The sequence below is a fragment of the Schistocerca nitens genome, chromosome 4, assembly GCF_023898315.1.
Source record: "Schistocerca nitens isolate TAMUIC-IGC-003100 chromosome 4, iqSchNite1.1, whole genome shotgun sequence".
Lineage (NCBI taxonomy): Eukaryota > Metazoa > Arthropoda > Insecta > Orthoptera > Acrididae > Schistocerca > Schistocerca nitens.
The window spans coordinates 756,533,584-756,548,864 of record NC_064617.1 but is presented as its reverse complement, the minus strand read 5'-3'; positions in this window follow the sequence as shown (position 1 = coordinate 756,548,864).

Here is a 15,281-nt window from a genome sequence, read left to right as displayed (position 1 = left end):
GGGCTGCTGACATGCAGTTAGTAGCGTCTGCACTACGAGAAAGCCTGTTCACTCACGAATACCAGCGCTAGGCACATACAGTCAGCACGCTGCTTTCTGTTGCACTTGCATGCAGCAGTGCATCGCGGAGCATCTTAATGACTTCACGATTATAAGTATACGATGTGATCGGAAGTTAAAGAAGAGTATACCTGTCATATGAAACGCAAATTATGTCCTCTGCAGTGCATAATTGCCCAATTTCCGTCCTCTGAATTTTTTGATTTCCACCGCCTATTCCCATATTATAAACAGTTCCCGTTAACATTACGTCCTCTGAATGGACAATTGGATTTTACCGCGAAAATTCGAAATTCCCGCCGAAATTCGCTTTATTCCCGCCAATAGGGTAAGTGTGGGAGGGGGATGTGGAGGGGTGGGGGAGGGAAAGGAAGCGGGGACCCATGTGCTGGCTGAGGAAAACGGACAATGTCATCTGGGACTGGGGGTTGGGGTGAGTGGAGGGTTGGTGGGAGTGATGGTGAGTGGGTAATTAATTGATCAATTTAATTAATTTGCATATGAATTTGATATCAAAAGTGTCCTGGTAGCACCAGTACCCTACTACTGTTATTACATATATGTGTACAATAAAAATTTATTTTACTGTCTGTATGTTCAATTGTCTCCCTGTTTGTGAAGGCAGAGATAAGACCAGAGAAACTTAATTCACGATCAGCAGTAGAAGAAACATGCTTTTGTAATGAACTCTGCCATTTATCGTTATCTACCATTACACATGGCAAAATTATTTCTACACTACGTGATGTAATTATTTGGAATTATTTCAGGGAGAAGTGTATGAATAGTGCATACTTGGAGCATTATCAGACTCAGTTTTTGATGTTGTGGAGCAACAGTCATACAATAATTTTTAAATGAACACACCGCCATTTGACTTTACTGTTGTTTATTTAATTACGACCCAGGTTTCGGCCTTTTATGCCATTTCCAGGTGGCATAAACTCAGTCACTTGAAAATGGCATAAAAGGCCAATAAATTAAATAAACAACAATATAGTCAAATGGTGGTGTATTCATTAAAAAAACCATTATCAAATTGTTCTGCTCGAAGCAAAACAAATAGGAAAAAGTAAAGAAAATCCTGCTTGTATCTATCTTCAGTACTTTACCAATTAAAATAGCTTTTATGTTCCCAGAACACTGTTCAAAGATGACAAAAAGTAAAAGAAACTTTTTACAGTATTCCCTCGACCTGAAAAAAGGCGATGTAGTCAGTTGTCAAAAACTTGGACTCTAGGCAAAGATATAAGTAATCCGATGAAATAATTAATATAAATCTGGCAGGGGATGATATATATGATGGTCAAAAATTTGATAAACTGCTCGAAATGGTTGCCCCTTTAATTGTTCTTAGAGTTGTACATTTCGATGTATTCTTATATGAACGATCTTTCTTCTTGTTTTGAACTGATTTTAGTAGATAACCACGACAGTGAATACAAAGAGGCATAGAGTCCGAAAAGTTTATGTCCACGAATCAGCACGGTTTCACAAAGCATAGCTTGTTTGTATCTCAGCTTGCCCTTTCCTCACAAGATACAGTGTGTAGTCCTCGACAACGACTGTTCCTCAGAGGTAAGGGTATCGTCAGGTGTTAGCCACGGAATGTCATAGGACCGCTATTATTTTCTAAAAACAAAAATGATCTGGCAGACAGGGGGCCGAGGGGCGGCAGTAATCTGTGGTTGTTTGCTGATAATACTGTGATGTATGGGTAGGTGTCGAAGATCAGCGACTGACTGTAGGAGGGTATGAGATGACTCAGACAAAATTTCTAGTTGGTGTGATGAACGGCAGCTGGCTCTAAGTGTAAAATATGTGAGTTAATGTGGATGAGTAGGGAAAAAAACCGTAATTTTGGGTAGTAGTGTCCTGCTTGACGCAGTCACGTAGCTTAAATGCCCAGGTGCATAGCTCCAAAGCGATCTGAAATGGAACGAGCACTTGAGGACTCTGATAAAAAAGGCGAGTGGTTGATAAAAAAGGCGAATGGTCAATTTCAGTTTATTGGGAGACTTTTAGGAAAGTGTGGTTCATCTGTAAAGGAAACTGCATGTAGAACACTAATGCGACCTATCCTTGAGTACTGTTCGAGTGTTTGGGATCTGTACCAGGTCAAAGTAAATGAAGGCATAGAAGTAATTCAAAGGCATGCTACTAGATTTCTTACCGATAGGTTCGAACAATATGCAAGTGTTACGGAGATGTTTCGGGAACTCAAATGGAAATCCCTGGAGGGAAGGCGACGCTCTTTTCAAGGAACACTATTGAGAAAATTTAGAGAACTTGCGTTGGAAGGTGACTGCATAACGATTCTACTGCTGCCAACATAAATTTCGCGTCGGGACCATGAAGATGATATACGAGAAATTAGGGCATATACGGAGGCATATAGACAGTCATCAGCCAGCCGGTGTGGCCGTGCGGTTCTGGCGTTTCAGTCTGGAACCACGTGACCGCTACGGTCGCAGGTTCGAATCCTGCTTCGGGCATGGATGTGTGTGCTGTCCTTAGGTTAGTTAGGTTTAAGTAGTTCTAAGTTCTAGGGGACTGATGACCATAGATGTTAAGTTCCATAGTGCTCAGAGCCATTTGAGACAGTCATCTTTCCCTCTCTGTGTCGGTACGTGGAACAGGAAAGGAAGCGACTGGAAGTGGTACAAGGTACCCTCAGCCACGCACCGTACTGTGGCTTGCGGAGTATGTATGTAGTCACAGATGTACTTCCACGAAGCACGCGAACGACTGGCTGCGATATTGTCAGTTCTACCCACAGACAGCACAATATATCCCAGGTAGCGCTATATACACTGATCAGCCAGAACATTATGACCACCTACCTAATAAACGGAATGTCCATCTTTGGCGCGGATAACAGCGGCGACGCGTGTTGGCATGGAAGCATTGAGGTTTTGGTAGGTCGCAGGAGGGAGTTGGCATCACATCTACACACATAAATCACCTAATTCCCGTAAATTCAGTGGAGGGAGGGCGGTGAGCTCTGAAGCTGCGTTCAATCAAATCCCAGATGTGTTCGATCGGATTCAGATCTGGTAAGTTGGGGGAAGGGGGGGGGCGGGGGTGCAACACAATTGGAACTCACACTGTGTTCCTCGAACCATTCCATCACATTCCTGGCCCTGTGATAGGGCACATTATCTTGTTGAAAAATGCCACTATCGTTGGGAAACATGATCACCATAAAGGGGTGTACGTGGTCTGCAACCAGTGTACGATGGAGCCGCTACCAGCTTGTCTCCATCCCGCAGTACAGGTGTCAAGGACGGATTCGCATCCTATCGGCGTAATGAAGAAGGTATGGGATTTATCAGACCATGAAACGCTCTTCCACTGCGCCAACGTCCAGTGCCAATGGTCACATGACCATTTCAGTCGCAGTTGCCAATGTAGTGGTGTTAATATTGGCACATGCATGGCTCGTCGGTTGCCGAGGCCCATCGTTAGAGGTGTTCGGTGCACTGTGTATTCAGACACACTTGTACTCTGCCCAGTATTAAAGTCTGATGTTAGCTCCACCACAGTTCGCCACACGTGCTGTTTTACCAGTCTGCCCAGCCTACGACGTCCAGCACCTGTAATGAGGGGTGGCGGTTCAAACCCACGACGTCTGGACATGCTTTCGCTACGTGTTGAAGACACTCACCACAGCACTCGAACACTCGACAAGTCGTGCAGTTTCCGAAATGTGGTGCCGAGCCTTCTGACCATCTCAATCTGCCCTCGGTCAAACTCAGATACATCGCGCGCCTCCATCATTCTACACACGGGCAGCACGCCCACTGATGCTACATGTACCGTGTGTGTATCTGACTAGAAGTCATTCCTCGCCAGGTGGGGCTACTAGCGCCTTGACGGATCTATATCGATATTAGGTCGGTGGTCATAATGTTCTGACTGAACAGTGTATTTACAATGATATTGATTTGTTCTATATTTTTGCGTAGCCGCTCAACCTAACCCAGCCACCTTCAGTACTATTGCTGAATCGGAAAGTGATAGCCGTTTGCCGATGGTTGTAGGAAGGGGAACACCATTACGGATGAAAAAAAATCCCAAGAACGCTTAGAAAGTGCTTCATCAGTCGCTGAGTAATTTTCTCCGTTGTTCAACTTGACTTTCATCTCAGACTGTAAGGTTGAGACCTTTTTTCGACATTGTTAGTAGTTACCCACTGAGTTACTACGTCATTAATTGTATTGCTTGGAAGGGTTAATGTTGGACTACACATCCAAGCGTCTACGACTCAATCCTCATACGATTCTAGTATTTTTTTTCTCTCAATTGCCGCTTCTTTTGTCTTTAGTACTGACCTGCATCTTAAAAAATGTCAACTTTCATCGTGTTTCAGAGTCTAGATTAAACTAATGGCCTTCTATAAGGAAGACCCTGGTCGTCGTTCTTCGATTGCGTCTGCAAGACAATAAATGTCAGCAGTGATGGTTACATTTAGGGGGACCAATTCGCCGCTCTTCCGCCAGATGCGCCGAGATCTTTGTACGGGAAGTTGCTGCTTTGTTCGGAATCAGGCATTCCTTTCTTTTCCTTATTTTAGCATAAAGACACCATTTCTCTTCAACAGTAACGATACGGGATAAGAATGGCTAGGTTTTTGTATGTCCATCCTTGTGACTTGAGGTCTGGGTTACTGCAACCGTTCGCTATTGAAGAAAATGAAACACCTAGAGCCGTCCTTATGATGTCATTTATTGTGTAGCTAACAGTTTCGGCGCTTCAGTGCACCATCTTCGCGCTGTAGTTGATGCTGAAGGGGTTATCACCACCCGTATATACGATGCTAAGTGGCCAACATAACTGGTTTACTCAGACTACCCATATCTGTGATGTCGTCTCTCCAACCATCATGTCAACTAGTCTGCGTAAATCAGTTATGTTTGCCACTGGTGTATAGTATATACGGATTGTGATAACCCGTTAAGAATCAGCTAAGGCCTGAAGATGGTGCACTGAAGCGACGAAACTGGTAGCTACACAATAAATGACATCATAAGGACGGCTGTAGGTATTTCATTTTCTTACTGTAAGGAATGGTTAGTGTTGTTCACGCACCAATTGATGACGAGCAAGCAGAGATGCATATGTGCCCGCCCACTGATTTTTAAGATTTTGGCTTAGAGCATGCGGTATCCCTACACTCGATTTTTGAACCTTCCCCACTCCGCGCAAATGTCGCACGATAATGGAAGTATCACAGTTCATCACATTTACCAGTTCTCGAGTACACTGATGTGGATCTTTGTGGATTAATGCGTTCAAACGATCTTCTTCAAACTCTGAAGGTCACTAACGTCAAAACAATCCTCCTTAAAACGAGAAAACCATTTTCTTGTCGTAATTTGTCCACTGGCGTTATCCTCACACATGACGTTAATGTTTCTGGCTGCCTCCGATGCTGCCACTCCTCTACTGAACTCAAACAGAAGAATATGCAGGAAACGTTCCAATTCCTCTATTTGGCACTCCATGTTCTAACTTCCACAGCTCCACTCACTATCTCCAAATGGAAAAATGACACTATATAAACTCAAACAGCAACAGTGAACTAAAAATAGAAATGGCAGTCGATGAACAAACCTGTATCAACCGGAATACCAGTATCCAGAACAAAAACGTTACGAACCTATGCACCAAGCTAATAGCTATTCCGTCAGTACACGAGTCCAAACTTTCCATTCAGTGTCTTGTGGGTCTGTCTGGTGCAGAACTGTAGATAGCAGACATAAAGCAGAAATATTAAATTCCGCATTTAAAAAATGTATTTACGTGAGAAAATACGTTTGACAACCGCATTGTCCGACACACGAGTAATGTCGATATTACCAATCCCAGCATTGCCAAACAATGAAGACTATTTAAAGCGAACAAGGCATTAAGCCCTTCAGTTAGAATTTACCGTGAAAATTCTGGTAAATAGCTTCGTTTCTAGCTCACGTTTATCAAGCATCTCTTGATCCATAATTAGTAAAAGAAAAAAGATCACTCCTGTTTACAAAAAGGTTGGATGAAAATATGCAGCCGGCCGGAGTGGCCGAGCGGTTCTAGGCGCTTCAGTCTAGTACCGCGCGACCGCTACGGTCGCAGGTTCGAATCCTGCCTCGGGCATGGGTGTGTGTGATGTACTTAGGTTAGTTAAGTTTAAGTAGTTCTAAGTTCTAGGGGACTGATGACCTCAGATGTTAAGTCCCATAGTGCTCAGAGCCATTTGAACCATTTGAAAATAGGGAAACACCGCGAGATATGCTTGCTTGAACGTAAATACAGACGCTAGCCAAGCCTACAGGCTGCGCTGTTGTATCTGACCACGAACGGCACCAGCGCAATGTCCTCAATAGGTTGCGAGTCTCAGTAGTGATCAGAACAGTATTCTGTGTAGTTGTGAGCGCATTACGTCGGAGCCAAGTGAATTAGAACACGGACAAACTGTTGGTACTCGTATGGTGGGTGCTTCCGTAACCAAGATAGCCCAAGTGTTCGGTGTTTGAAGAGGCACCATACCGATGTTTATAGCGCTTACAGGGAAAGAGGAGAAACAGCATCCACTAAGACACATTGCTGTTGAGTAATCGTGACAGACGGTATCTGCAGAAGATTGTGACGACTAATAAGAGGACGACAGCTGCAAAACCTACTCCAGAGTCAAACTGGTCCACCTGTCGTACTCGCGAACTCGGTCAACACCGAAAGAACACGGTGGAAACTACGTAATCAGGGAACTGGAGGACGAGCTGGAATTCCAAGACCAGTCATCAGTGATGCAAATGCCCGTAAAAGAAAAGTGTGGTGCCGAAGCCATAAAGTAAGTTCCGTTGCTCTATGGAGCAACGGAAGAAAGTCATTTGGTCGACTGAGCATTGTTTCACACTTTTTGCAACTTATGGTCGAATTTACGTCCCAAGCAAAGAGTGAAACATGGCGGGGGATCGGTGACGATTTGGGCAGCCATATCGTGGTATTGTATGCGCCCCATAATTACTCTGCAAGGTCACATTAGTGCTAAAAATTATGTGACCATTTTGGCTCAGCAGCTCCGTACCATGGTACAGTATTTGTTACCCAAAGCTGCCACTGTGTTCCAACACGACGGGGCCCCTGTTCATGCAGCTCGCATCGTTCACGGTGGTGAACTGTCGCATCTCCCCTAGCTACCATACATGACAGATCTCAATCTTATTGAGCCTTTGTGGTCTGCTTTGGAGAGAAGGATGCGTGTCGCTATACACCTCCATCGTTCCTATCTGAACTTCCCATTATTTTGCAGCAAGAATGGTACAAAATTACCTTGAAACCATAGAGGACCTGTATTTATCAAATGGTTCAAAGGGCTCTGAGCACTATGGGACTTAACTTCTGAGGTCATCAGTCCCCTAGAACTTACAACTACTTAAACCTAAGTAACCTAAGGACATCACACACATCCATGCCTGTATTTATCCATTCAGAGAAGACTTGAAGCTATTTTGAATGCCAAAGAGTTCCTTACACCGTATTAGACATGGTAATGTGTGATGTTTTTGGTGTTTCCATGTTTTTGTTCATCATCGTGTACATGAGGTATTAATCAGATAGGATCAGCACGTCTATAAGATTCCAGAATGAAGTTTTCACTCGGCAGCGGAGTGTGCGCTGATATGAAAGTTCATATCAGATTAAAAGTGTGTGCCGGACCGAAACTCGAACTCAGGATCCTTGCCCCTCGCGAGCAAATGCTCTACCAGCCGCGAAGTGCAAAAGTCCTGAGTTCGAATCTCTGTCCGGCACACAGTTTTAATCTGCCTGGTAGTTTCATATCAGCGCACTCTGCACTGTAGGGTGAAAATTTCATTCTGGAAACATCCCCCAGACTATGGCTAAGCCACATCTCTACAATATCCTTTCTTCCGGGAGTGCTAGTTCTGCAAGGTTCGCAGGAGAGCTTCTGTGAAGTTTGGAAGGTAGGAGACGAGGTACTGGCAGAAGTTAAGCTGTGAGGGCGGGGCCTGAGTCGTGCTTGGGTAGCTCAGACGGTAGAGCACTCGCCCGCGAGGGGCAAATGGCCTGAGTTCGAGACTCGGTTCGGCACAGAGTCTTAATCTGCCAGGAAGTTTCACAATATTGTTCGCCTTGGAAGAATGACGGCGTAGTTCTCGCGAAACTCTATTGAATAAGTTTGGAAAACCAGTATTTGAAGAAGACTTTGCGACCATTATGCTACCACCGTCGTGTGTATTGCGTAGGGATCGTGGGGATAAGGTAAGAGAGATTATTTTATGTGTTCCATAGCTTTGATAAATTTTAGAAATGACATCGTGTAACACCTTAAGCTGCTGTTCAAATTATTCTTTAATAAGCGAACGGTTTCGGTCAAAGACAATTTTTCAGCACTGCTAGGATTAACAAGAGTTGCACTGGAGTACAACGACGTGAAGAAAACGGACCAATATGTTAAATCGTCGACTGAGAGCTGTAGAGATTAGCGTTTTTTCTCCCTAGACAGTTTCCAATGGACTTCCTGACAATGTGCTCGTCTTTTGACGTCTTTATGCTCGAATTCAACTCTTGCTTTTAATTCAAGCAGTGCTGTAAAATAGTCTTTGACCGAAACCTGTCACTTATTAAAGTATGCTTTTAACAGTAACTTACAGTGTTACGTGTTGTCATTTCTAAAATATTTGTGTAATTTTTTATTTATCATGACCAGATTAGGGCCTACAGACACTGTCTTACACCGGACCCGGAACTATACATCACATAAAAATGTTACAAAACATTCTCAGTTTCCGTGCGTACTTGGGGCCCAGTTATATAAATCTCAGAATTATTACGAGCATAATTATAATTACCAACACAAGCAGTAACAACATTAATAATAAATAATAACAACCGCAGTATTTAAGAACAATAGTAATTAGTTCAGCACTTTCGAAGCCGTGTTTAATATCATCATAAACGAAAGGGATAATAGTTGTAATAGTTGAAATTCCAGTAATAGTAACTGCTAAGAAACAGCAGACCGTTTCAATAGCGTGCTCTGTAGACAAGGGAATAGGAAAGTTGGGGGCGGGGGAAGGGGGGGGGGGTGGAGGGCGGTGAGGGTGACTAGAGTGACCTGTATGTGGAAAAGAAAGCTATTACGATAGGGTGTTTGAAAGAAGTTTAATTGCTCTGGTATTTTGGGAAAGTTCCTTCCAAAGTCGGGTTCGCGATACAGAAAATGATCTTTAGAAGGCAGTTGTGTTACGTTGTGGTACAGAGATGATTTTGCGTTTTTTGAGGACGAGTATTTCCGTTCTGCTGTTCAGACAGTAGGGCTAGAGTTGAAGATAAATAAGAGAGAGTGCAATGAGGCTGACCAGACGGGAGAGCAAACAGAGGGTATGATAGTCTCCCCGCTTATCTGCTCGTATCCACGATAATTGTTGGTAGGCAGGAGTGATACGGTCGAAAAAACAGACGTCACAAATGTAGCGGACAGAAGCGTCCATCACCAGTTCCATCTGCCACGAGCTCTCACATAAAACTACTCGAAAGTCTTTGAAGAATAGCATACCATAATTAAGAACTGGGAGTACTAGTGATTCGACGAGTTTGTTTTTTAAGCTCGAAAGTAAAATTTTGACATTTCTGTTCTGAATATAAAGGCGGTGAAAGTCTTTTACAGACTTCAGTTGTGTGTTCAGTCCAGGCTACCTGATGGTCCATAAGTATCCCCAAGTACTTCGCAGAAGGAGAAAAAGATATTTCTGGATTGTTTGGAAAAGGGATGAAAGTGATTCTCTGAACTGAGAGGTAGCAAGTCTTTTGCGGTTGACTAAAACTACTTGCGTGTGAGATGAGTTAAATTCCAGACTTACATTCCGTGGCCACTATGATAAGGCAAGTGAAGCAACATTTGCGTTCTGGATAGTACTGCTCAGGTTTGTTGGACTTGCACTTAGATATAACTGAAGGTGACCGGGGTATAGAGGATACTTGCGATAGGAGCGAACAGTTGGCACGTTATTTACGTAAAACGACGATAATAATGGACCTAGCATTGATACTTGCAGGACTTCTGCTACTACATCCTCCCAGTGTTACTTTTTGCTCCTATCATTAGACACTGTTGTCATCAATACACATTGTTGGTGGGATGTAAGGTGTGATTGGCACTGTTTCACAGTACTGGAACAAAAATTTTAGCTTGTGAGTTTTTCCAGTGGAATGTCCAAGTCGACTGTCTTGAAAGCTTTGGTGAAGTCCGAAAGCACATAACAGTCGCCTCTTTTTTGTCTACAGCTATTTTAATAGTTTTAATTCATACGTTAGTTCTCATTAAGGCAGCTATCGTGCTGCGATTTTTGCTAAAAACTGGCTGGCATTCGTCTAAAAGTTATCTGACGTTAAGTAATCGGTAAGCTGATCGTCTACCATGTATTATAAAGTCGTAAATAATTTAGCAGAACGCAAATGGGCCTGTGGCCAGAGGATTTTTTGGGTGACACTTTCTCGCGTAGTGGTTTTATAAGTTCCTGTTTCTAGGCAGTTGGGAATACGCTGGAGATCAGAGAGCAGTTAAAGATATCAGTTATTTTGGTCAGCGGTGGATCGACAATGAATTTGATCACTTGCATTGTAATATTATCATGTCCTGCAGTATCCAAATAAATTAGAGCAACTGGTTTCCTGACAATACGCTCGGACAAAGAAAGTGTTGACATTTGTCCCAGTCGCTGATTATTTCCGGAAATTGATGGCTTGTGCTCTTGCGGGTTGGTCTTTGCATGACGATACGGAGGCATACGGACAGATATTTTTCTCTCGCTTAATACTTGAATTTTTCTTTTATTTCGGAGTAGGAATTAAAATCCATGGAGAAGAAATAAAAACTTTGAGGTTCGCCGATGACATTGCAATTCTGTCAGAGACAGCAAAGGTCCTGGAAGAGCAGCTGAACGGAATGGACAGTGTCTTGAAAGGAGGATATAAGATGAACCTCAACAAAAGCAAAACGAAAATAATGGAATGTAGTCGAATTAAATCGGGCGATGCTGCGGGAATTAGATTAGGAAATGAAACGCTTAAAGTAGTAAATGAGTTTGGCTATTTGGGGAGCAAAATAACTGATGATGGTCGAAGAAGGGAGGATATAAAATGTAGAATAGCAATGGCAAAGAAAGCATTTGTGAAGAAGAGAAATTTGTCAACATTGAGTATAGATTTAAGTGTCAGGAAGTCGTTTCTGAAAGTATTTGTATGGAGGGTAGCCATGTATGGAAGTAAAACATGGACGATAAATAGTTTAGACAAGAAGAGAATAGAGGCTTTCGAAATGTGGTGCTACAGAAGAATGCTAAAGATTAGATGGGTAGATCACATAACTAATGAGGAGGTACTGAACAGAATTGGAGAGAATATAAATTTGTGGCACAACTTGACTAGAAGAAGGGATCGGTTGGTAGGACATATTCTGAGGCATCAAGGGATCACCAATTAGTATTGGAGGGCAGCGTGGAGGGTAAAAATCGTAGAGGGAGACCAAGAGATGAATACACTAAAGAGATTCAGATGGTGTAGGTTGCAGTAGGTACTGGGAGATTAAGAAGCTTGCACAGGATAGAGTAGCATGGAGAGCTGCATTAAACCAGTCTCTGGACTGAAGACCACAACAACAACAACATAATACTTGAATGGAATAGAGAAAAAATTGATAATATTGATACGATGTACTCTCCGCCATACACTGTCAGTGGCTTGCTGACTATATACGGGGTGACAATTATTGAACTATATGAAAAAAACGGAAATTAATTACCAACTGTGGCGTGTACAAACTTTATTCAACATGTAAACGTCACTACGGGTATCCGGATTTAGGTTATGACACGCTCGATATGCCTGCCATCATTGGCGATGATGTGGCTCAGAGGAATAGCGAAATTTTGCACGACCCGCTGAAGAGTCGGGACGTCGATGCTACTCCTGAATGGCTGTTTTCAGCTCGGCAATCGTTTTGAGGTTATTGCTGTACACCTTGTCTTTAATATAGCCCTACAAAAAGGAGTCGCATGTTTTCAGATCCGGAGAATATGGCCGCCAATCGAGGCTCACGCCAGTGGGTATCCAGAGGCTACTGCCATAGGCCTCTGGGTACCCCAGAGCCAGAATGCGGTCCCCAAAGTGCTCCCCCAGGACATCGAACACTCTCCAGCTTCGATGGAGTCGAGCTCCGTCTTGCGTGAACCACATCTTGAGGAAATCATGGTCACTTTGGATAGTGGGGATGAAATTATCTTCCAAAACCTTCACGTACCGTTAGGTAGTCACCATGCCATAAGGAAAATCGCACCTATTATTACATGATTGGACATTGCACACTACGCAGTCACCCGTTGAGGGTGAAGAGACTTCTCGAGCGCGGAATGCGGTTTCTCAGTGCCCCAAATGCGCCAATTTTGCTTATTGAAGAACCCATCCAAATGAAAGTGGGCTTCGTCGCTAAACCAAATCGCACATGCTCATACGCATACTAATTCCCGTCATGTACCGCGGCCAACCGTGTAGTTTGAACGTCCTAAGGCAAATCGTTCAGAAATTATGACAATTTTATTTCATACAGTTCAATAATTGTCATCCTGTTTGTAGATGTAGACGACAGTTCCTTCTCCAGTACGAGCGATTGGGCGATAGCAAACCCACATGTGCAATGTGGCCCCTAGTTACCTGAGAGAGTAAGGCAAAGTTCCAAAAGAACACGTCCCCGTTATTCATTTCCTCGTCTGTATACAGAGTGTAAAAACACTACGAATACAAGATTATAGTATTTGTAGTGGAGATAAAAAGAAACACTTCTCTAAAGTGACAAAAACGTCACAAGTGAACTGTTTCCTCGCTAGGCGGCCATAAAGGTTCTGACAATAGTGATGTGCTAAGATTGTTCAAACTACCGTCTGATAAATATTGTTTTAGACATGTTGCTGCAACAGTTGTCCGTTTACATTAATGCACAACTGCCATCTGCGTGATAATGATTGTCTCATACGCTGAAAACAACCAGATATTTCACGAACAATGACTGCTGCTTCAGCGAAATGGACAAGCAGCTCTTCTGGAGCGTCGTTCGGTGTCTCGTGCACCAAATGCTTCATTTCCCCCAAAAAGGAAATCCACTGAGGGTCAACAACGTATCCAAAACAATGTTCATCGTACGGCGCTTTGAACATCGTCCTTGAACATCACTACACATGGGTCCATAGCGGGGAAACGGTGCACCTGTGACATTTTTATCAAATAAGAAAAGTGTTTCTATTTATCGCCTGTAAATACTTTAAAATTTTGTATACTTAGTTTTCTTTTACACCCTGTATAGCAACTGATACAACTAATACGTAATAGACGAAATCTCTAGCTGGATAGTCGAAAGTCATTAGCGTGAATAGAACATTTCTGCTAACAATTCCGAATAGAAAATGGTGTTCACAATTGCGATTCCAACCCAGTTATCGCCGAGAGTTTTTGTCGGACAGAACAGTGTACATATATAATACCAATACAAACATTGCACCTATGTAGACACTCGATACTTACGTTTTATTGCACTTGCAACTAACTTTGAATGCAAATGATGACTACTGCGTCGCGAATGCAGGTAAACATTTCATTGGTCACTGAAGGCAAATAGTCACTATTCGCAACCGGACATGCCATTAAAGAATCACAAAGATGGTGTAGCTTTTTACGATCGGCTTTCTTCTAAATCTATACGACCGCCCTGCAATTCACACGTAAGGATTTTGCAGAGGGCTCATAGGACCGCTTTCAAACTGTTTCGTGACCGTTACACTCTCGAATAGCAGGTGGGAAAAATGAACTCTTAATTCTTTCCGTGAAAGCTCTGTTTCCTCTTATTTTATTACGGTGGTCATTTCTCCATGTATATGTGAAAGTGAACAAAATACTTTCGTTTTCGGAGGAGGATGTTGATGACTGATACTCTGTGTAAAGATCTCGCCGCAACGAAAACTGTTTTGTTTTAATGACAGACGCCCTGACTGGCGTATAACGTCCGTGACATTCACGTCCCTATCCCGAGATAACACAAAGTTTTTTCGATATGCCCTGTCAGTCTGTCTGGTAAGGATCTCGTACAGTGCTGCAATACTCCAGGAGAGGACGGCTAAGAGCCTTGTAGGTAAGCCCGCATCTCGTGGTCGTGCGGTAGCGTTCTCGTTTCCCTCGCCCGGGTTCCCGGGTTCGATTCCCGGCGGGGTCAGGGATTTTCTCTGCCTCGTGATGGCTGGGTGTTGTGTGCTGTCCTTAGGTTAGTTAGGTTTAAGTAGTTCTAAGTTCTAGGGGACGTATGACCACAGCAGTTGAGTCCCATAGTGCTCAGAGCCATTTATTCCATTTATTCCTTGTAGGCGGTGTTCTGCCTATAAAACACAGTCTTTGGTTCGCTTTCCCCGCAACATTATCTGTGTTATGTTTCCAGTTTAAATTGTTCGTAATTGTAATCACTAGGTATTTAGTTGAATCGACAACCTTTAAATTTCGGCAATTTATCGTGTAACAGTAATTTAACGGATTTTTTTAGTACTCACGTTGAGGAGCTCAAACTCTTTTTTGTTTAGTGTCAACTGCCACTTTTTGCTTGTGAGCTCTGCAACATCCATGCACTAATTTATATTTACATGACAAACCCTATTTTTAGGGCTATATTTTAATTTGGACAAATGGATCTATGCAGACATTTGTAAAAACGGCGATGATACATCAGTCCATACTAATGTAAAATTGCCACCTTCTGAAGAAGACAAATTTAAATTTGTTGAAACCTAGGTAAAGATTTCTTTATCCATTGCAACTGGTCGGCTGTTATATATGCCCTTTTTTGTTTAGTGTCAACTGCCACTTTTTGCGACACACACACACACACACACAGATATATATAACTTATCTAAATAATTTTGCAGTTAATTTTGATTTTCTGGTGACTGTGATAGACGTTAACATCTGCAGACAATTTAAGAGGACTGCTCAGATTGTCTCTTAAATCGGTCACATAGACGGAGAACAGCAGAAGGCCTGTAACACTTCGATGGGGAACGCCTGTTACCACTTCTGTTTCACTAGATGACTTCCCGTCAGTTACTAGTAACAGTGACTTTCGTGATAGGAAATTACGAATCTGGTCACACAACTGAGGCGATACTCCATGAGCAACC